This window comes from Anser anser (assembly GCF_964211835.1).
Source record: "Anser anser genome assembly, chromosome: 2".
In the NCBI taxonomy this organism is placed as follows: Eukaryota; Metazoa; Chordata; class Aves; order Anseriformes; family Anatidae; genus Anser; species Anser anser.
In genome coordinates, this window is record NC_139721.1 from 3,092,236 (window position 1) to 3,114,945 (window position 22,710).

Consider the following 22,710-nt stretch of genomic DNA (forward strand, 5'->3'; position numbering starts at 1 on the left):
TGTTCTCCAGGAGTATAACAAGGACTGTATTTTGTTGCAACCCCTTATTAAAACATCACCTACCAGCTATCACTCCAGTGCAAAGTCTCAACTAATTGGCAACTCGGAGAAAAAAAAAGCCTGCTTTGTACTGCTCCTTGGGGACCCGGAAATTGGAAGGGTTAATTTGTGCTTTCTGTCTGAGCTAGAGGAAAATCTTGTTTAGCTTTCTTTATGAGAGAGAAGCCAGTGCATCAATCCATGGCACCTCCTAGTCTGCTTGACATCCTGCTTTTTGTAATGAATACATTTCCTGCATTGCTGCATACTTCTCGCAGTGTAGATATCTATGATTAATATGCCTTGTCTTTTATAAACAAACCTAATGCAAAGCCAATAATGTGAGTCTCATTTCTTTACTGCCAGCCCACAGCTCAGCTTTGTTTGAATATATATGTAAAGGAAGAAAAATGAATGTTCACTCAAGCTTGGGAGCTGGAGCCATAACAAATTTATGGGATGAAAAACGCACATCAATGTGAGGCAAATACAGCCTGGGAAGGTCTCTGCTTTGCTTCCCCCTGTATTTTACCTTTTTATAGTAAGAAAACTGCGCTGTGCACCCAGCCAACAGATGTCATGCCATGCAAGCACACTGCAACTTGCTGAAGTACCTGGTAAGCTTTTTATCACTGACTGCATTCAATTATAGTATCAGAAATGATGAAAGCAGAAGTAACTGCTGTGATCACGTCAACTGGACATCAGCCAGTGGATTTCACCCAGATCAGGTTTCTCTTGAACTAATTTACCTCAGAAGAAGAGGTAGAGGGAGGAATTGCAATTTTGAATCTTTAATCATGAGAGGGACGACCACAACTTTCATCCTGTTGCTCCTATGGTAATTCCCTTCAGTGCTCAAAATTCACATCAGATTTCAAATGTGAAGTTATTTGTCTTCGGGTGCAACCATGGGGTTTTACTGTTCGCTTACATGCTCAATCAAAGGCCTTATTAACAAAGTCAAGTTCCCCAAGCAGCTGTGTGCTGGGGCCATGACAGACCTCAGTTTCTCTTTGATGGGAAAAATTGATGCAAATTCCAAATTTCCAGAACCTGCCCTAAGAGACCAGATGTGTTGGTCCTTTTTTTTTTTTTTTGGGGGGGGGGGGGGGTGGTTGCTTGCTTGCTTTCTTGTCTTTTCTTTTCCTTTTTCCCTTTCTTCTTTTCCCTTTCCCTTTTGTTTCTCTTTCTTTCAACCTCTGTCTTTGAGTTGCACTTCAGAGTTTTTCTGGACTCCCTCCTGTTTGTCAAAACCTCTCATGGTTTGGACATGGATCTGTGGATCTCAGCACTTCAACAGCGAACGCTACTATCAAATGCTTCTCGTTCCTACTTGGGCATCCCACATTCCAGCCTTCATGTCCTTATGGTAGCTCCTGTTGACCTGATCATTCATTCTGACCCCTAAGCATTTATAGAGTCACCCAGGCAAAAATCGCCATCGTTACCCATCTTATTGGTATGGCCTGAATTTTGTATTCTTCTGTGTGTGGGTTTCCATTTGGCCCTGTTGAATTCTTTCATCTTATGGAGGTCTTCTGAACCTTCTGCAAGAGGGATCACGCAAGGAGTCAAGTCCAACAGCGTAGATTTGCCATCTTACTAACAGAAATACCAAATGGGGCAGTCTGTCTGTAGAAAAAACACAGAGGCTCTCTCTTGTGCTGTTTCCCTAGTTAGTTGAACAGCCTAAGACCAGTGTGCTTGGGCAGCCTTTGATTCATTCTGTATGCACCATGGGGATGCGTTGCACCAGTTCAGACATCCATTTTATAATAATATAGATTAACCTCACCACACAACATAGTACTGTATCCTCAACAAAAAGGACATCACATTCAAAGGTCTGTTTTCCAAAAGCCAGTAATGACTGACATTGATTTATATCAATTTTCATTAATTCTTTATTAATGGAGTCCTGTATAGTTGCTCTATTATTTTGACTAAGATCAATGTTAGAGTGGCAAGCCTGTAATTACCTGGGTCATCCCTTTTATGATCTGACTACATCATCTGGCTTCTTCCCAAAGAATGAACAAAAATTGCATTGCATGCTCTCACTTTTTTTTTCTTTTTTTTTTTTTCAGCTTTATTATTGTTACTCTTCCATTTTACTTGCAATATTTGAATTTAGTTTAAGATGCATTTTCCTTTTATCATATCTGGAAAATTCCTCTTTATTGTCAGTTACAGGTTTTTGTCATATGCTTTAGAGCTCTGCAGATTAATTTTCTTCAGTTCCTATACTCTGATTAATATCAAATTCTTCTTTTTCATTGCTGTTTTCAAAATACCTGAGGAATTTTACTGACAAAACCCTGCAGAAAAGAGAGGCATGGAAATTCAGTCCTTTTCAGGCAAAGTGTTCCAGCTAGCAATTTGATATAAAAATGTGACTCAGTTACAATTTAGGTCCCTAGACTCAAGGATATAGTTCAGAGAAATCTAGGGTACGTGCTTAGGTGCTACTGTCTGGTTTCTTTTCAGAATTCTTCAGTTTCTGGTAGGGCCACAAGTTGATTTCAGAATCAAAAAATGTTTTCCACTTCTTATATTCTGGAGCAGATTTCACTGCTCAGGGAAGAATTATTAATTTCAGTGGCCTTCTCATTCAGTAGATAATGGTTTGAATGCAAAACTGAATAGAGAGTATTGTCAATGTGGAAATAATTCTTTTACCATGGAGAACTTTCCACTCCTGATGAGATTTTCAGGTTCATATTCCTTGTAATTTACATAGTAGGAAATAAGTAGAGACAATAATTGAGTTACCCAAGTGAATGCACAGTAAATTTTTTTGCAGAGCTGGGAGTGGAAACCTGACTTCTCCATGCCCAGAAGGCTATATTTCTTGCTGAGGAGAAAAAAAAAAACATGGATGAAATAGATGCTTACACACCTTTCATGTCTTTCAATTATATTTAGCAAAAAATTTGGGTAGGATATATATATATATATAAAATGTTCTGGAGACAATATTTCTGAATTAGAGAAGGTCATGATCAGTAAGCAAGGGATTATCTTGAAGGGTTAATGACCTTAAGTTTCCAATAATTTGGAGTGGTTATTCTGAAACTGTTAGAAAAATATGTTGAGTCTCCTAAATTCCATTTTGACGAATGAAAATAAGCTTTGATAGAGAGAAAGAATGGAAACAGGAGGTAGTTTATGTCCAACATAGACGATTCCTGATCTAGTGGAAGGTGTGGGTTGGAATTAGATGGTCTTTAATGTTCCTTCCAACTCAAACCATTCTCTGACAAGAATGTTGAAGATAAGGGAGAAACTGAAATTTCTAAAACATATTGCTTATTATATGTTTCCATTCCATCTCCAAAGTGCCGTTTTTCAAAAGCTTCCTGTCTGGAAGAGCTCCTATTTTTTAAATGAAAAGGCTGTTGCATGGACACTAGGGCAGGGAATTATTTTATATTAAACATTTTTGCTATGGGAGTTGGAAAACATGTTGATTTGTTTGACATCATGTCCTAGACTTCTTGCAAACATCTTGCAAATATCTTCTTGCAACAATGAAGGTTTTTTAAGGTTCTCTTCTGTAGGAGGAAGACCTTTGTGGATGAGCTAGTGAAGGACACTTTGGGGAGAATTTACAGCATTTGACTTCACACGTTTATTTTGAGGTACCTAAATTAGGGCTCAAATCTTTGTGTTATCAAATGACCTACTGAAGCAATAATTCTTTGACTGAGAGAAAGTGTTGGTAAATGAAGATCCAGCTAAGATGCTTAAGGTTGATTCCTGAGGTTAAAAGGTGTGAGTGGCTCTTTACTCCGGGCAGGCCTAATGAGCAGCATGGAAGAGTGTATGGAGATCAGGGTAGCAGCTGGCAGAAAGGATGCTCATCCTATAAAGTATTAACGGAGTGAAGCAGAGGAGGTCCACAATTAAATGAGACACTGTCAGGTGAGTGCCGAGAATTAGTAAATGCTGACCTTTTCAGAACACAAGAAGAATGAATTTTGCCCGGGCATTCTGAGGTAGGTCTGTAGAGAAGAAGTCAGGAATGTGAAAAGTTGAGAGTTGGAGAAGTGGTTGCAATAGCTATGACAGGATAAGAGGGTTATTTATCTAACCTTTCCTGATAGTTCAAGTGCTCGAAGACTTTTGTCATTGTTGTATCTCTCCCCAGACTACTCCTAGTTTATATCTACAGTTTTTAAAGTGCAATGTCCAAAAATGAATATGTCAATTTACTTCATCGACAATGAGTTTGCTTGAAAAATCTGTTCTGCGTTAGTGATAATACTTCCATCAAAACATTCGAAAATGAGACTTATTTTTCTTGTACAGCATTACATCATTGATTTGTAAGGAGCTTGAGGTTCCCTTTCAGCATCAGATTCTTTTCTAATATCCTGACAAACAGTCAAACAAGCTTGTATTTGTGCATTTAACTTCTCCATTGAGGGCATAGAAAACTGCATGATTCTATATTAAATTTCTTCCTCCCAATTTCACGCATCTCTCCATATTTTTTTCAAGATCATTTTAGATTCTTGTACATTTAGGTGCTTTTACATTTACTCAAGCGTGCTATCATTCACAAGCATTTAGGCATTTTTTTTTTTTATTAAAACAAGTCAGTGCTTACATTTTGAATAGAACTGGGCCTAAGAAACATCACTGAGAGGTATCATTTAAGATCCTCTTTTAGTCAGACACTAAGAAGCCTTGGATAATTACTCTTCAAAAGTGATTTTTCAATCAGTCCTATCTTAATTGGAATTAGACTTTCATAACCTTACTGTGGAAAAAGTCTTTTCCTAGCATCAGTTTTATGGCATCTTCTCTTACCTCCTTTCTCACCTGGCCTCTCACTAAGTTAGAAATTAAACTTGATTATTTTGAATTATTTCCTCTTGCTGTATTACGTATTCATTTATTTCGCTTTAGGAAGATCATTATCTTCTGGATATTTTCAAATAGCTGCTTAATAATTTCTTCTAGCATCTGCCCACAAGTTGAAGCTAGGCCGACCAGTCTGTAATTTCCCAGCCGCCAACTCTGTTTTCCATAGGCGGGTTCTATATTTGTCCCTCTTCAGCCCTCTGGTACTTCTGAATCCTCCACAAGCTCTTGAAGATAATCAGTAATGACTCAGTTTGCTTCAGCTAGTTTCCTGCAAAATCTTCAAGGCCCAACTGACTCAAATGTCTCTGCCATCACAAAATACTTTAAAACCATTCTTCCTGTGATTCAACCTCAATCCAGTCTCCAGTCTTAAGATTAACTCAGTCAGCATCTAGTCGCAGGTTATCTTCTTTGCCGAGAGCAGCAAAACTTTTCCAGGATTCAGCCTTCTCTGCACCTTTCTTTATTAATTCTCCTTTCTCAGTATTTTACTTCTGATTTATAAAACCTTTATTTTCTTTCTGATGGTAAAGCTGGAGTGCATGAGTCACTGTCTCTTGACTCTCTTTGGGATACAGGGGGCTTCACTGGGGCTCCTCTGTAGTGCTTGTTCCATAACCCATAGCAATAAGCAAGGGAGTGACAAAGTGGCCTTATCTCTATTGTTTTGCTGCAACTGCTCAGGAGATCACAGAGCAAACCATACCAGTGAAATAATACAGACGATTTTAAACAAATAAAGGAAGAAAAAAAAATCCTCACTGCCCTTGTATAATTTCATAGATTCTTCCAAAGCATGTGTGGGTGATTCCTTCCAAAGCGCGGTGGGGTGAATCTACCAGGTGCCTCAAGGAGACATAACGTTTTCCCATATCTCATAATTCCTCTTCTGTGCAGGCTCAGGTGTTTACCAAGTGTGGTAATGAGGAAGTTCAGCTCTCTAGCCTAGCAGATAAATAAAAATCAAGAAAGAATTTGCATTTCCTTCAGCGCTGGTGATGTCAGACAGCTCTTGGAAGAGACAATCCGGCAGTAGACCTGGCACATGAGAGCACATTGGTTGGTTAAGTACTAGGGTTTAGGAGTGAGATTCTTCCTTCCCGAGTGGTGTGTTTTTTACGTCTGCTTAACCAAGTTACACAGCTTCATCCTGAGGAGAATTTCTGTAAATGCCATGGCAGAGATGGACCACGGGGAACCTCTTACGCTTGCTTTGCAGCCAGATAAAACATATCTTCTGACCATCGCTCTAGGGGCTTCTTCCTGCAGACTTTACCAGGCTTTGGATCAGCCCCAGAGAATACAGCAGTCAGAGCTTCTTAACCTTCTGCAGTCTTCATTTCCATGTAATGCTCCAGCTGTAGTTTTGCCTTGTGCATAATGTCTGGAAACAGCAATAATAATGATAGAAAGGGCTATGCAAAGCATCTGAAAAGGAAGCTCATTCACTTGTTTGCATGCCCGCCCCTCAAGCCCCATTTATTCCTTTAAATAATATAGATTACATTCAATGCTAAGAAGCAAGTCTATGATTTTCGGAAGTGCTGAGCTCCCATTGTCTTCAGTGGGCGTCGTGGCTGCTCAGCATTTCTGAAAACCAGACTCATAATGATCAGCATGTTGAGAAAATATTTAACAGCTAAATCTTTCCTGTCCCCTCCTTTCCATCCTCAAGCCAAGAGACAGCTTCTCCCTGTCCCACAACCTGGTCCCTGTAGTATGACCGTCCTCATCCCTCTGTCCCACCACTCTCATTTCCCCTTCAGCTAACGTCTTGAAGGTCATGTTCTTCACCTGGAGCCCATTTGGTGGGATTCATCTGATTAGCTGCGGATGTCTGCCATGTGGGTGTCTGCATCTGGGCAAGTTGCCTTAGACTCCATTTGTAGTCAATGCAGAGTGAGTCAGCAGAGTCAATGGGGCGTGATTCCACATCCCGAAATAAGCATCTACATTTGGTCAGATGACTCACACTCAGAACACCATTGACTATATTTACTATACCTACAGCGTCTTCAGTGGGAATCCAGACAAGGAGCTCAGGTGGGACAGCTGTATCAGATTCTCAAAGTGAGATGAAATGAATTCCATCCCTTTTGTGAACTAGTAGATCAGCTCGCTCCATATATCACATTCACCTCCATCTTTAAGAACTCTTTCTGTCTTAGTGCCTCCAGGGAATGAATCAAGTAATAAAGGGTAGTGAAGTGGAAATATGACAGTAGGTCGTAACAGAAAGTCAGCCCGAACCTTAGGTTGGATAAATTGGAGCAGTTTTATTGTTTCCAGTGGAATCTCTCTCCTATAACAATTTTGCTTAATAGAATTAAAAAGTAAAAAGAAACAAAAGCGAAGTATGCCCATGAACTGTCAAGACACGTTATCTTTCTGTGTGAATTTATGGTTCACCATATTTTCCTTCCAATTTTAGTATTACTGCCTGGATTAGAAGACTTTCCCCAGTGGTAGGCATTTCCTGCTCCTGAACCCTTGCTGTTTGCTCTGAAATACTCCAACACCTCACTGATTTCAGATCTTAAGGACTGGTGGGAAACTTCTGGGATCCCTTTAGGACTACAGGCAGGGTGTGATCTCCAGCAATGTGAGATCATATGTCAAAAAACTTCCACCTCCTCTGCAGTACAAACTCCACTTTATTAGTGGTGTGCCCCACCTAGGGATTTTAAACATTGGTTACTTCTGATTTTTGTGATAATTTAGGAATTGGACAGTATCCTGTGGGCTAACTCTCAAACTTTTTATTGAACAAATTAACAATCAATTTACAGCCTGAATATTTACCCCAAAACAAATTGACTTTACCTGGTGAGTCCCAGAAACTCCAGATGCAGGCAAAAATCCTTGTCAATGCAGCTTAGCCATGTACGGAACAGCACAGCAGGAAGAGCAAGCAGACTTATGAAATAGATACATAAGAATCGGTGTGGAACACAGCAAAATAGAGAGTAATAATAATAAATTGAATTTAATTAGTTCTCCTCTGGTCTTCATTATTGCTATCTTCATCTTTTCCTTTTCCAGTTCATCAAGCATAAGCACAGATGCTATTGCTACCTTCTACATATTTAAAAGACGGAGCCCACCCCCTCCTCAGCCTTAAACATTTCCTTCTAACTCCCTCATTCATTACACCATCCAGTTTAAAATTGCCCCTCTGTGTTATAAAACCCACCATAAAGGGAGACCAGCCTCAGCCACAATATTCCTCTCTCTCTCTTTCATTATTAGCAGTCATTTCCTGGAGTATTTCTGCTGTCGGTGAGTCTTCCCTACAGCTCTGACTTTATCCTTGTGCTGCATTTGTTCTGACTCATTTCAAACATCAGCCGAAAACAGCTCATCTCTCCCTAGCCTCTGCCTGTTAATTTCTCCTTTCCCCTGTTATTATTTAACTATAATGATATTTTTAACCCTAAATCGTTTTTGTGGGCATAGTTGGTGTGAAGAGTTTTTCATAAAATAAAGTATCGCAGCAGGTAGAAAATTTGTCATGTACTACAACAGCTAACGAGCATTTTAGGTGTGGTTGGTCTGAGTCACTGAAAATAGACTGTGTTACTAAACCTCTCTTTTTATTAAGATTAAACAAGACATTTGTTTACTCTGATGGAGAAAATGCAAAGAAACCAAACTGTCTCCTTGTCTTTCTTCCTCTTGTCTGTGCATGTAGATTTGTGAGTGTATTGCACCTACCGATGCACACAAATCATTGAACAATATAAAAATCTTCCATAATGAAGCCCTGAGATCCGTCGCTAGTGAAGGTTGTAGTGTCACTCAGGGACTCGTTGACAAGCTTTAAGGCAAGAGATGGATTCTCAAGAGTGAAAGAACTAACATCTATCAGGCATAATTGAGCAAATTAATAGCTTTGTGAAGTCTCTTCTTCGGTTAGCATCCCATGAAATGACAATAGATGTGGCAGGTTTCACTTATAGCTTCTGCTTGATTTTTTTTTTCCTTCTCACCAGTGTCTTGTGCACAATGTGTAATGACAGTGGAGCAAAGGGGCTTCCTCTACAAAATCAGCAGCAATTTTAGGATCGAAAAAAAGATGTGAAAGGTGAAGATTGAAAAGTGCTCACCTTCCCCTCTGGTACTGCCTTTGAAAGAAGGTTTCTTTGCATTTGGACATTGGTTTTGTCCCAGACATTGTCTTGCTCACAGGAGGAGTCAGCAGGGAGCCAGCGATGGGATCTGGAAGCCCTGACTACTTCTCTCCGATCTTCAATTAGGCACTTGTATGGCCCTTTTCTTTCCACTTCTCAGCTATTTCTGGACATCAATGGTTATACTGGTGCACTTAATGCAGACACAAGACACTTCCAATTTTTCTTTGAAATGGGATCTATTCTCTTTGCTTGCTACCAAGGGAAGAAAATCTTAGGAAGAGAGTTCTCCACTAGAAGAGCTAGCAAGGAGGTGCTCTACATCCCCCTTAATAAAAGAAGAGAAAAGCCAGTTTGTGGCACCATCATGACGGGCAGCTCTCCATATTTCTGACAACTCATTTCTCTTGTTTTGTTTATGCTCTGAAGTGTAAACATGATAGTAAATTGTCAGCATCAGTGTCTTTACAAAGGACATAGAAACCATTCAAGATACAGCCAGCATGAAGATGCTGTGGTAAGCAGGATAAGGTCATTGCTATTTAGAGCAAAGCAGTACTCACAGTTCTCACCAGACTGAGTGTTATAAGTAAGCAAAGTGAGAAAGTGGAGCTTGAGCACAGATCCAGAGACACTAATCCCAAGTGTGGCACAGCATCCTGCCATATCACCTTGCACATACCTTAAGCTGTTCTGCTTTTTTCCGAAACAGAAAGCTATCCTAATCATTCGATTTTAGCACATTGAATCCGTCTCCTTAAAGCATTTTCTTCAGCTTTAAAATAAAATTTGCTTATCTTTTCCACTCACTATTAAGTTTTTCAACATTTTTTTTCTTAAATGACAGCACCGTTCCGGTATTCATCTCATTACACCATTTACAGAGTAAACTGAGGTTGTGTTATTTGCTTTTACTTTTCTAGTCTTTGAATTTTTGCAGGTCTTCCAGTTCTGTTAAAAATAAACATAAATGGGTCAGTCTTCTTCTAAGAACACTGCTTTTTGTGGAACTTGCCTGATTTGCTCTTTGAGGACTTTCTTTGGGGAAAAAAAACAGGGAAAAAGAACTCAACATACTGTTTTCCCAACTGAATCAAATATTTCTCATGTCTCTCACATATTAGTGGTCTTGATCTGTGTACACTATATATCTTGTTAAATGTACTTAGTTTCTAGTTATAAGGATAGATAAAATATTCAGTGAGGGCTTCAAGGGACGTGTCGTCTTTGTGCACGGTGGGCTTTCTTTGCAGTTGAGTTCTTAGTTGTTCTGAGGTTAGAAGATGGTTCATCCTCTAGTTTTTCCAGATGTTTTCATTTTTGGTTTGTTTGTTGTTGTTGTTTTTCCTCCATCTCAGATATATTATTTATGGATGCATTTATTTATTTATTCTCTGGAGGAGTAAAAGTGTCGAAAATAAGCCAGTTTAAAAAAAAATGAAACTTTGCTTGAGTCCCTGGAGTTTGTCATGCGGAGAGAAAAGAGCCAGCTGATACTTAGTCCCTACAGCCAGCATTATTTATTCATTATTTAAGAACATAGATGCATCAATTTATATCTTCACACCCATCAGTTTGTTCCTTCCCACACCACTTCCCACTCTGGCTGTTCCAGGGCTTCACGACTCTTATGTTGACAGCCTTCTTCTCATTTCCAGTCTGCATGTCTTTATGGCCAGTTTACGAGCAGTTGTCCTTGTGACAACTTTTCCAGTTAGTTTAGCTATCTTGTCTTCCTCCCTTCTGTTTACTTTCCTGCCTTACTTATAGAGTTTGGTTGTATCCCTTCTCAGCTTCATTCTGGTAGTCTAAACCAGCCATGGCTAGTATATACATGCATATAAAATTAAACACGCCACCTTCAGAACATCTTTCATGGGATTTGAATCTGGTTTTGGTGGAATAATGACCAAAGTCAAAATCTCCCAAACTAGAGGCCAGCTCTAACAAGTCAGAGTTCTGCTTCATGGCAGTGATATTGCTCATTTCAAGATGTCAGACGCAGTGGCCTCTTTTAAAGAGTTAATTGGAATATCTTCTTCTGACACCAGCGTAAATTTGTTGAGGTCCTCTGTGGAAAATGTCACTAACCTGTGGTAAAATGAGCAAGCAACATGGTTGGTTTCACAGGGTTAAACCGTACAGCAGGCTATCAAGCAGGGTCTGGCTCCTTCCTCCTTGCTTACAGGGTATATCATGAGAATTTAGGACCTGGCACAGGCAACAAATTGTGGTGGTCCAGAACGTTTTTTTTTATCTTTTGCCCTCATTCTCTGTGGTCTGGTCCTCCATCATCATGGGCTTGGCTCCTGCGTTGGGAAATGTTCTTTAGAACGGCTAGAGGGCTAATCCAGGCATTGGCTGGACCAGAGCTTGGGCATGTTGGTGCTGCACAATATCCCATTTCATGCATTTTCTTTTGCTAAGGACTGCTCCAGAGCAGATAAAGTCACCCCTTCCAGACGAAAGGAAGTGCTCATTTTTTCCATAGGTGTCAGAGTTGCGCTCCTGTTGTTCAAAGACAAAATGGTATTTGCGTTTCACTTCTTACAGCAGCCCCAGGGCAGGTGATATTCTGGACCAGCCTGGCCTTCCTAGTATGACTAATGTCACACTTACGTACTGTCTGTAAGTTGGGGCTAATCTCTAGGCCATCGTTTTCCCTGAAACCTGAGGTTTTTTCTCTGTGTACTCAGCTTTCCTTTTAGCTTGCTCTTGGCAAAGTTAGAGTGCATGAAAAAGAAGATCTGCCAATTACATCCACACTGTCTGCTGTTCAGGGGGCAAACATGTCTTATGCATTATGATTCAGAAACCTGCTTGCACATTTTTTACCAACTTCCGAATTCTCTGCATTGCTCTGTCAGTTTAAGGAAAAGCAAAAAGTCCTGAATGAGGATTATGGTCCAATGCAGTGTGTGTTTGGGCTGTATTTAATTAAGGGTGAGAACTTCCTCTTAGAAAAGGGTGGGGATCATTTCTGGTAGCCTTAGTTTTGTCCTCATGAGGAAATGTCACTGGTTTGATGTTAAGAATCTTGGTCACTAAAGGGGATGTGTAGTCCCGAAATTAGATTTAATTTAGATATAGTATATCCTTGAATCTGAATCACAGGGAAAAAAAATCATTTTCATTTGTTTTAATTCAGTTTTTGCTTTTGGCCTTTGGAAACAGTATGCTGAATTCACACTATTCTCAGTATTTAAGGAAGGTGATAGCCAGGAATCTAATTGGACCTCCTGAGTCAACATGGCTTTCCTTTGATATCAGAGTTTCTAGCAAACTTTTCCATGTCCCACTTTACCTTTAATGTAAAATATCTTTCAGACCTGCTTTGGGAAGCATCCCCTGGTGTAATCCACAGCCCTACTCTCTGTACAGAGCAGATGAGGGCAAATGATCACCCTGAAGCCCACCATTGCCTCTGTGGGTAGGGACCAGTTGCTTCTGGTCCTGGAGGAAGCCCTGCTTGATGGGCAATGGGAGGACTGAAACATGGGGATGTGCCCTAAGGTGATGATCACTGTCCTTACAGTGCTGACACTGCTGAAACAACACAACAGGGCCATGTTTTGCCACACCTCTATTCGTCCTTCCCCTAGCAGATTTCCTGTGGCAAGGTAGAAGCAGTCACCTGGCATGAGCTGTATAAATGGCAGAGAAATTCCCCATCAGCTATTTTTGGCCAAAATCAATTCTCTCTATATTCGAGAAGCTCTGAGCTTGCTAAGCTCCCTACCTTTTAACTGCAAATTGCTCTAAATATTTTCCCCTTATCATCAATACAGCACAGGGAAGTAAATCCAGTTTGAGGCTGAGCTGGTCAATTTTCAGGCCAGTTTAAGCCAGCTGTTTTATTCATTTATATTTACCTATATGTGCAAAACCCTCCCTCTCTTGAAAGGCATGGAAGTCCTCTCTTGATGTCGTGGAGAGCAATTTAGCCCAGAAATGGTGAAAATCAAAGAACTGGAGAACATTTATACCACCTGCTGTATTTACAGGGAGGGAGGGATGCTGGCATCCTTTCCAGTTGGTCTGGTTGGTGGCAAGCTAAAAGCAGCTAGCCCTTAGCTAGCCAGAGAGACAAGGTCAGGAGCAAGATATTTGGGATTCAAGTCAGAGCAAGTAGAGAGAAACAAAGGCAAAGAGTGACCCCAAGAAACTTTGTAATCACTGGGTATAATTTTAACATCCACTTTGACCAAACTGCGCCAGATTTCTTCCAGGAGGAGTACGTCTCCTGAGGAATGGTTGTGGGAGAGTAAAACACCAGTAATTGCTGTTGCCAAGTCCATCAAGCAGGCCTTGTATGAACAGGAGCGTTATTGCTTGGCATTGTACAAGACACAAAATGGCTTGCCTTCAAACTGCTATTGTAATTTTCATCAAAGCTGTGCTTCTGACTCAACACGCTGTACTTAATACAATTTATGACAATATTTCTCCCTCAATAGCTTTTTGTAGAGTGTGTACAACCTATTCTGCAGACTGCTGGTTTTCTTACTTAGCATCTATTTTACGGTCTGCATTTTAAACTCCTTTAAGTGCAGGCAGTTGAGGAACAGGTTTCTGGGAGAGAGAGGTATCAACCAGTCAATCCCAATTCCCTCGTGCAGTGTCTGTGTGCTCTTTATAGGCCAGTATCTTCTTCCCCAGAGACTGCGGCATTTCAGGAGTACACAGAACAATCCCAGTCTATGTAAATCACTTAAAATTATAATGTGCTGTGAAATACTTCCATATATAAGATGGAGTATTGATATTGATATGACAGTAACTTTTAGCTGAGATCACAGACCTCTCATACTAGGCATTACCCAAATCCATAGGGAGAATTTGTTCCTGCTTCAGAAAGCTTGCATTGTAAATAGCTGTATGAGATAAAGGATGGAGGAATAAACAGAGGAAGCCACAGAAGATACATCCACGTTGTCAAATAACTCCCACATCTTTGTCCCCTAATCATCCACATTGCATAAATATTAATTCTGTACCACGCTTTTTTCTTTTTTTTTTTTTTGAGTGAACCAACAGCTCTCTCCAGAATGAAACCTGGATGTTTTGGGGGATGACCCACCTCTATCTGGATGGAAATGCACCAAATCAAGTTCCTTGCACCAACCAACGCTCCACCAGACTTGCCCTGTCAGCTTCTGATGTCAAGGCATGTAATCCATCCCCATATGACTATGCTGTAAAAAGCCACCCTGATGAAGAGCAGCAATTTTTTCAAGTGTTTCTGGCTGCTTTCACGTGAAAATGAATGAATGAATAAATAACACACACAAAACTTCATAATTATGTCTAAGAGCTACAGAGGCACCTTGGTAAGTCCAGAGCCACATGTTATGACCTACGGACACTGCTGGTCCATTTCAAAGGGGACAGGCCAGGCCAGGGTACCAGGGTATATACAACTCATCTGTACCATTTAGTCAAAAACAAAGAATAAACATTATTTTTTTTTTAGCAATGTAAATATAACCATGGTATAATCCTGTAGCAGAACAGATTATTAACACTCCCCATACCAGCCACGTCCTCCTTCCTACTCCAGCTTTCTTGCCATTGAGCCCAGCTTGGGGAAAGGGACTGAAGGGCATGTGTAGGTCTGATGTCTTCCCAAGAGGTGATTGTGACATGAAGAACCTGAACTGGCACGAACGACCAGGATTAGCACTGGAGGAGAAAGCCAGCTGCGCTGATGGCAGCCTGACAATGCAACACGTGCAGCAAAAGGCAAATGTGTCAAAGCACGTCTTCAGACGTTTGAAGGACTCTAGCTTATGTGTAATTGATTACTTTCAGGGCTCGAAAGCTATGTTTTGATTATGACCTTAGTACAGATTCAGATTAGTAAAATCAACAGACGACTGCTGTGCAGGTGGGCTCCAGAGGCCATGTGAGAGAAACAAGCCTGGATCCTGTGGCTTGAAGCATCAGCCAAGTCCTCAGCATGGCCCGTGCAGCCAGGGCATGGTGCTTAGCTGAGGTGACAGGAGCAGCAGGATCATGAAAACACTGAATTGAAAAGGATTCTGTCACAAAGATTCGGTTGTGCATTTCCACATCACATATATGCTCCCAGCCCCAACGCTGTATTCTGAGTGCATTAAGGGTGAGATGCTCACTACTGGATGGTCTTCTGCAAAGCCTAGGAATCACTTAAATCCTCCCAAATCCCTCTTTTGGGAACCGTAAGTGATGCACTGGCTTCTCCTAACCCTCTGTAACCACTAGCTTGCTGTAGATCTTGGCTGAAGACATTAAAGGCTTTAGGGGGTATTCTGTGGTACGATGATCTGCGCCATGTGAGGTCTTTCCTTGAAGTCCTGAAATGCTGGAAAAGGCTGCACCAGCAAAAGATAAAACTTAGTCAGATGGCCTATGAAGATAGCTGTGTGGTTTTTTTTGTTTTGCTTGTTTGTCTTTGTTTTTTCTAATATTTATGAAAGCCTAGTAGGAAATCTAGGATATCCTGTGGCCAGAAGTCTTCAGGTTCGTTGCATGTCTCACGGTGTTATATTATCATTTGTAATAAAACTTTATTTCATCCATTGATGTATGCGAACAATGCAACCATGTACTTTATACGGATGCTTCTCTCCCTTAACGTTAATTTCATTTCAATAATTTCATTTGGCTTTCCTTACAAGAAGAATTCACACTTGTAAAACAGCTTCCATCTGTCTCACCATCTTATTTAAGATGCAGAGAGACAAGGCATTTTCAAACCTTCACAAAACAGAAGCATAAACTACACTTTAGGATACTGACTCAATAGTCTGTAGCACAAAAATGCTCATCTCTCTTTCTGCGTTTTCTTGCTCCTCATAAGGCTGTCTGAGCTCTCCCACCAGCTTCTCTTCCCCCGTCCTTCCCCTCCTTCTTTTACGTGCCTGACTTTCTCTATCCCAGTCATAATTCTGTTGTGCTCTTGCTCAGAATGAAATAACCTGTTCTCTTCTCTCCTGTTTTGTTGGCAAGTCCTCCCAGGCTTCTGATCATTTTCTTTGCCTGGCCCTGCCTCTTCCTCCCCTTCTACCTACTTTATTTTATTTCATTGCACTTCATTTCATTTAGTTTCATTTTTGAGGTGAAACAGCCAAACTCGAACACAATATTCAAGGTGAGGGCATTTTGTTAAATTATACGATGGCATTGTGCTACTTTCAGCACTATTATCAGTTCCATGCTTTCAGCACAATATGATTTTCTTTGCTTTTGTGACTGCTGTTGAGGATCTGGAAGGTATTTTCATGGAGATGTCCACATTTGCATTCTTAACTGAAGAATCTGAGTCTATCAAAGAGGTTACTGCATACAGATGTAATACAGCCTTGGAGGTATAGTTCAGCAGGCAAATTCTTCACTCTTCCAGGGTAACACTGGGAGAAGGGCTCTTCAGCTGTATGAAAATCTTAGACTGATTGTTATTTTTTATGGTGAGGGTGGTGGTTTTATTTATTTATTTATTCCGTTTTATTTTTTCTCTGCCTTTTTTTTTTTTGTGGTGGTGGTTGTTTGTGTTAGGGGAGTCTGAGGTATTTGGAAGAAGATTCTTCATTGTTACTGCATTATAGAGCTCAGCTCAGTTCCCCATTCTGGCACAGACAAGTATTGCATAAGTTCCTTTCTCGGACTGTGTTTTTGTTCTCCATCAACTAAACAACATTTCCTAACCTTGAAATAAAGTCATAAGACAGTGGGGTGCAATTCCGCATTTGAAAATAGAAAAGCTTGCCTTGGCTCAGTTTCTCTATCAGTCCCTGTACTGTGATGCTAGTAGCCCATTTATTTTGCGTCTGTGAAGGTAAATTTTGTTCTCTCCCAAAGCAGCATAACATTGTCCATGTTGCCTACTGAAAACAGTCTGTGGCTTGTACAACCCCATAATCTCTTCCCAAGCAATGTCTGGAAGAGCAGTAGTTGGCCCACGTCAAACTGGCACGTGGGGTGTGCTGACAATTTAGCAGCGTGATTCTCCAAGTTCTCGAGTCTGTGCCCTGGCACCCTTCATATTTCTGTTGAGGAGCTATACTGCTTTTGGGCAGTGAGAATGATCCAAGGCGCTGGAGTGCCTTGATATGGACACACCAATGCATGTCTACAACTTTTGTGACCAGGGCACATGGGTGAAGGCAAGCCTGGGCTGCTGCTTTGAAACCCCCCCGGATTTCTGTCCTATGTGATGGGATGCTGTGGGATGTATGATGGAGACGTGACATGAGCAGAGTGGAGGCAGCCTGAGGGCCAACGCTTTGACTGTGGACAGGGCACTACTAAGGGGACCTTCTCTACGGTTGGCCTCAGAAGCAATTGCTCTGTGAGCAGAGATATGTGAATCCCTTCTCCCAAGCAGCGCTACAGGCTGTCCCAAGCAGCGCTACAGGCTGGGAGATGAGTGGCTGGAAAGCTGCCTGGCGGAGAAGGACCTGGGAGTACTGGTTGATAGTCGGCTGAATATGAGCCAGCAGTGTGCTCAGGTGGCCAAGAAGGCCAACAGCATCCTGGCTTGCATAAGAAGCAGTGTGGCCAGCAGGTCTAAGGAGGTGATTGTACCCCTGTACTCAGCTCTGGTGAGGCCGCACCTTGAGTGCTGTGTTCAGCTTTGGGCCCCTCGCTACAGGAAGGACATGGAGGTGCTCGAGAGAGTCCAGAGAAGGGCAACGAAGCTGGTGAGGGGTCTGGAGAACAAGTCTTACAAGGAGCGGCTGAGGGAGCTGGGGTTGTTCAGCCTGGAGAAGAGGAGGCTCAGGGGCGACCTTATCGCTCTCTATAGGTACCTTAAAGGAGGCTGTAGAGAGGTGGGGGTTGGTCTGTTCTCCCACGTGCCTGGTGACAGGACGAGGGGGAATGGGCTAAAGTTGCGCCAGGGGAGGTTTAGTTTGGATGTTAGGAAGAACTTCTTTACTGAAAGGGTTGTTAGGCATTGGGATGGGCTGCCCAGGGAGGTGGTTGAGTCGCCATCCCTGGAGGTCTTTAAAAGACGTTTAGATGTAGCCCTTAGTGATATGGTTTGGTGGAGGACTTGTTAGTGTTAGGACAGAGGTTGGACTAGATGATCTTGGAGGCCTCTTCCAACCTAGACGATTCTGTGATTCTGTGAGGTTAGGGAAATAAGAGGCAGGAGCTAGTTAGTCAAGTCTAAATTAATGAATTTAATGACTGCCAGTGGGCGAAGGATATTTATTATTTGGGGAGATCAGAAGGAGTATGTTGAGTTCTACTGAGCAAGGCGGAAGGCAGCATGTCTTAGGTCTCTTCAGAGAAAACTGAGGTTTTCAGTAAATTTTAATGCTGTGGTCCGGTGGAAGCAGTGATGACAATCCAGACATACTGTGGCAGGAAGGTCTAGAAACGCTTTATGCGTAAACCTTGATTGTTTTTATTTTTAAGGAACTTGGAGCCTCCAACCCTGTATTCAGGTTGACTTTATCAACACGTAAAGGCAAATATCTGCCAAATGCACATCCATCAGGGAGTTTTGGCTTATGTTTACTCCTTGAAAGTGGCATAGGGAGACGCAGTAGCACCATGTCAACATGGACATTTTCATACAGCTCTTAAACTCATTTCTCATGTCAAACCTGCTCTGTACCCTCCCTCTCACTGTGCACTAAACCTATCCCCACAGCAAGAAGCTTTTGAGTGCTAGCATCAGTTTTTATCCTGGCTGGTATGTGCAATGGAAGCCTAATCACAGTCAATCATTCCCATCTTTACTTCAAACAGTTTAAGAACAAGGTTTATCTTAAATCACAAATGATTCCCTTCATCCCATCTATTCGTTGTTACATATATTAGGCTAATTTTTTATATCACCTTCATGAAAATCACTAATGATAAGGAAACATGGGAGACCTGTGCCTCCTGCTGGCACTCAAGACAGTCAGAGAAGTGAGTTTCTTGTTTTCCCATATTAGTGGATTAAAGTATGCTGGTATTATGATCAACAGGGCTCTTATGGGTCCATCAATGGAAGGAAGTTTTGAATAAAAAAAAAAAGAGAAGATAGCTATCCGTATCTATAAATTTAGAAATAGGTAGACCAAAAAGTAGCCCAGTGAGCACTGTGGAAGTCTGATTTGGGGGAACTGACTTTCATTCACACATAATTCAGCCACACTCCTGACCAGGGTTTGAGCCCTGCATGCTTCTTATGTCTCCAGGCAGGATGCAGGAAATGGTCCCTCTGGTCTGGGCAATGACCCTTCATTCCCACTAGGAGGAAATCAAGATTCAAGTGAACTGAAAACCTTCCTGTATAAGTGAGAAGCATGTTTAGGAATGCTTTAGTGCTTAAGAATAACAAAAGCAATAAATACCTAGGGTAATTCCCATTAATTTTTCTAGTTGTCGAGCATCCCCAGTGCAACCTTGTAAGTAGCACCCAAATTAGGAAAAATGACATTAAGAAAAAAAGGCATCTTCTTGGAGAAAGCAAAATAGGAAAAAAAGAAAAAAAAAAAGTTTTTTCCTTTGAAATTGGTTGGAGATAGTATCTGTATCTAGAACTGTGCATGCATATGTGTATTTGTCTGTCTAGCTATCTTTTCACAAGCAGCATATCTCTTCCTCTAACATTAATTTTTTTCCCTCGTATACAAGTAACTCACCTTGAAGAGTCTCTATTGGGGGTGAGAAGATGAGTGCCAGGAATGCCAAGCAGGCTTCCAGTAGCCATCCCTGGGAATGTGTATCCCTTTCTGGCAGGGAGATCTGATATGGTTGAGGATACCAACAGCAGGTTATAAGCTCTATGTGTTGGGTTTTTTTTTTGTTGTTGTTGTTGTTTTTTTTTTTTTTTTTTTTAACCAGGGAAAATGCCGTTGTGAAACTGCTAGCATCTCCTACACCCTTTTAGTCTGTTCACCAAAGAAGCACTTGTAAAGTCTACAATATATGCTGGGATGAATAAGCAGCTTATTCATCTAATACGAAGAGCTGGGAGTTTTCTGCTGAGTGTCTCTCTCTTTGCACCCCGCTATAACCCAATTGCAAGAATTGATATCCCTCTTCACAGGACAAAGCTGTGTTTAATTGTAATCTTTCCATTTGGGAAGATGGTCAGATTAAGTGGGGAAAAAAATGCATTTCAGCAGCAGTCTGAGTTACACACAATTAGAGGCAATATCAAGCATGTGTTTACTCCAGATCTCCCCCTTCCCCAGAGCCCCTGGCCTCTGATCCCCCCTCATCTGTTCCTTATTTTAGTATCTTCCCTATTTCTCATTCCTCCCTACGTTTGCCCCTCACTTTGTCCCCATTATGTAAAAGTGAAGGTTATCTGATGATTTATTTGAGAAGTAATCCTATTTTTAGAGTAGTGTGGGCTATCGGGTGCAAACTAAGCATGTGAAAATACAGCAAATGGAGTGTGTAAGGCAGAATAAAAATGATACAATATCATCCAGTTTATCCATTTCTTGCTGAAATAGGTAATTACTGTCTTTAGCTAGCATTGGAAGCTCCCTGTTAATATAGAAAATGAAATCCTAGAAAGAAAGAGGCTGTTAAACCACAGGTTGCTTCACTCTCTGATTTCTTATCCTAATGTTCATTTACTTCTGAAAAACATGCAATTTTTCTAACTTCTCTGAGACCTTTTTTTAATAGTCGAATACTTCAGCCCAGACCCTTAATTTTTACAAGATATAAAAGTTGTTTTATACCCAACTGCTTACACATTTAAGCCTCTGCATCCCTCAGCTGGTTTTAGTGCCACTCTGACAATGAAAAGAGCTAATTCAAGATCTATTCTTACATTTATGGCCTCATAAAGAATGTTCAGAGTAAAGACTTCATTTGCATACATCATAAAAAATAAACAAAATAATTTGCATAAAAGACTGTGCATGTAGCACTGCTTTGACTGAATGGGGAATCTTGGGAAATGTGTTTGTAAGACGAGAAGGCGGAGGGGGGAAGAAGATGACTTACAAATGTAGGGAGGCTTTCAACGGGTGGGATGCTCTGCTTCTTTATATTGCTAAACCCTTTTGTACTTTGCGGTTTTGAGGCAGACGAGCTCTAAAGATCCCTGGGAATCCCTTGAGAGGTGCTAGGTGATGTGCAGCAGCTTCAGGGATTCTCTGGGTCGAAAGGGGTGATTAGTGCTTCGACGTGGTCAGGTCTAGGGTTGCACTAGTCTGGCCAAAACTTGAATCCCAGTGGTTGGTCGTGTGTATTTAGCATGCACCTTTCATCACCTGTGTCTGCATCCCAGATCTCTCCCTGGTGTGATCCAGTGCTGCAACTAGTAGCTTGCAGTGGAGGTACGCTCATTTGTTGTGTGAGGGGAGAATCTAGGTTGGTGGCGTAGCCATACGGCATGACACGGGGCCAATTAAGAATTTTGGCAATCTTACAACATGGAAAAATAACCCTGATGACCTTCTTCATTTTAGCCATGCTAGCGTCACTTTTTACTGCCATATTTACATTTATTTGGGAAAATAATTTCATTTTATGCTTTGATTACTTCCGTTTGCAAGCATTGTCCTATACGGCGCTTGTCTTGAGGCAAATTTGAAGCAAGAGGAGCCTGAATTTAAAAGCTCCGTGAACTAGCTTCTTAAAGCTTTTAAAAGTGCTTGGCCACTTTCATGCTTTGGGGCTTTGAATACCACTCCAGATCTTCCCAGTTCCCTGAATTTTTCAATAGGGTTTAGGTTTCTGTGACTAAATTCTCTCCCCTGTGAAATAAGGGTTGTCAGAGACCGCGCTGCTCTCAGAGGCTGTGTAAAAGGAGCTATCTAAATAGCTTGGAAAGACAGGTTGTGAAAGCTAAGCAAAGCAGCTAAAGAATCCTGAGACAGGCTGTGGCTATCCTGTGGTCACACATCCAGCTCGTGAGTGTAGAACAAAATTGCTATTTGGATGGAAGAGCCTCGGGAAATGTTTTGAGTCCTGTGCCTGAGCAGCTAGGTCAAAGCTTGGGTGATTAGCTGCAAAATCACTCAATCCACATCAGGGTTTCATAGTCCTCCCTGATCCTGCCCTCGTGTAAAGGTTGGTGGATCCAGGAACTGCCGGAGCAAACAGACCTTACCTGTGGGCTGTGCTACACGGCTGGTGCCCATCTTCACCCCCCAGACCACCGACACTGCAGGATGAATCCCTGTGGATTCAAGGGAGGGAAGACTGCTGTCTGCGTCATCATTAGCTGCAAATTTTCGTCTGTGTTTTGTATGCTTGATCCATAGTAAAGCTGTGATTGTGTCTTCATATTTCAGTAGCTTTAGAAGCCTGAATGCTGTTAGGCATACAAAAATTCTACAGCAAGCAATTTGCAAGAGCAAGGCTTTCTCTACTGTGTCCTGTCCCAAATCTTCATGTACAGAACCTTCTTTCCACCCCTTGTTCTACAATTTAAATCATGGGGCATGCACTGTGCTTCTGATGCTGGGACCACGCCACGTTAGCCTCACACACCCCTTGTCCCCCAGTGCCAGCTGCATTTCAGCAGAGAAGCTAAATGTAGAAGCATAGCACGCCTAGTTTGCTCTCCAGTACGCACCGCTCTCTTTTATATAGGCCAGTAATTTTGTGCCTGGACATTGAAATGTAGCCCACTTTTAGGATGGTTTTGTATTGGGTTTGGTATCTTCTCAGCTCTGACATGGAATTCTCTTGTTGCCAGTCGCCAGCAGCATGGCAC

General features: G+C 41.5%; 1 protein-coding gene and 1 long non-coding RNA gene across 10 annotated transcripts in view; both read left to right on the forward strand.

Annotated features, from left to right (window-relative positions):
- The window catches only part of LOC310893857, a 35,977-nt gene extending 21,604 nt beyond the window's left edge, over positions 1-14,373 (forward strand). Inside the window, exon 2 of the long non-coding RNA XR_014579370.1 lies at positions 14,082-14,373. This is a non-coding gene — a long non-coding RNA (uncharacterized lncRNA). The remainder of the gene's footprint in view (positions 1-14,081) is intronic.
- TSNARE1 (t-SNARE domain containing 1) overlaps positions 1-22,710 on the forward strand; it is a 471,236-nt gene that overhangs the window by 343,696 nt on the left and 104,830 nt on the right. The gene's annotated exons all lie outside the window — the stretch shown is intronic.